Source organism: Arvicola amphibius, chromosome X, assembly GCF_903992535.2.
Source record: "Arvicola amphibius chromosome X, mArvAmp1.2, whole genome shotgun sequence".
In the NCBI taxonomy this organism is placed as follows: Eukaryota; Metazoa; Chordata; class Mammalia; order Rodentia; family Cricetidae; genus Arvicola; species Arvicola amphibius.
The window spans coordinates 7,156,648-7,157,641 of NC_052065.1; the positions used below are offsets into that span (position 1 = coordinate 7,156,648).

At 40.7% G+C, this 994-nt stretch overlaps 1 non-coding gene across 1 annotated transcript; it reads left to right on the forward strand.

The window, feature by feature from the left end:
• Positions 1-508: 508 nt before the first annotated feature.
• On the forward strand, positions 509-614 carry LOC119805593. Its single transcript, XR_005283920.1, has one exon. It is a non-coding gene; the product is annotated as a U6 spliceosomal RNA (small nuclear RNA).
• The last annotated feature ends 380 nt before the right edge of the window (positions 615-994 follow it).

Below are 994 nucleotides of genomic sequence, written 5' to 3' on the forward strand. Positions count from 1 at the left end.
CATCTGTCTATGTTACTTTCATTGGTTAATAAAGAAACTGCCTTGGCCATTTAATAGGACAGAAAATTAGGTAGGTGGAGTAGACAGAACAGAATTGTGGGAGAAAGAAAGCAGAGTCAGGCAGACGCTTCAGGCAGTCGCCATGCCTCTCCTCTCTGAGATGGATGCAGGTTAAGATCTCTCCTGGTAAGCCACCCCTCGTGGTGCTACAGATTACTAAATATGGGTTAAAGCAAGATGTGAGAATTAGTCAATAAGAGGTTAGAACTAATGGGCCAGGCAGTGTTTAAATGAATACAATTTGTGTGTGGTTATTTTGGGTGTAAAGCTAGGCGTGCGGGAGCTGGACAGGAATGCAGCCCACTGCTCCTACAACACTAGAAGCCCTAGCCTGGACAATTGGGAAAAAATAAGGGATATCCAAATTGAAGAAATAAAAGAAGCCAAATTGTTCCTTGCATAATGTGAAAGCTAGGAGACTAAAATTTTCACCAAACAATTGATTAGAGTGCTTGCTTCAGTACCACATATACTAAAATTGGAACGATGCAGAGATGATTAGCATGGCCCCATGCAAGGATGACATGCAACTTCGTGAAGCATTCCGTGTTTTTCCTCAATCAAAGAATAGATAAGGAAAATGTGGTACATTTACACAATGGATTACTACACAGCAGAAAAAATGATAACATCTTGAAATTTGCAGGCAAATGGATGGAGCTAGTCAGGGAACCCAGACCCAGAAAGACAAATATCACATGTACTCATCCTTAAGTGTTTTTTTTAACAAAAAACAAAAAAGGCCTACAAATCACAATCCCAGAGAATGTAGACAACAATGAGGACCCTAAAAGAGACTTACATAGATCTAATCTACATGGGAAATAGAAAAAGACAAAGATCTCCTGAGTAAATTGGGAGCATGGGGACTATGGGAGAGGGTAGAAGGGGAAGGGGAGGAAGGGGGGGTAGAAAAATGTAGAGCTCAATAAAA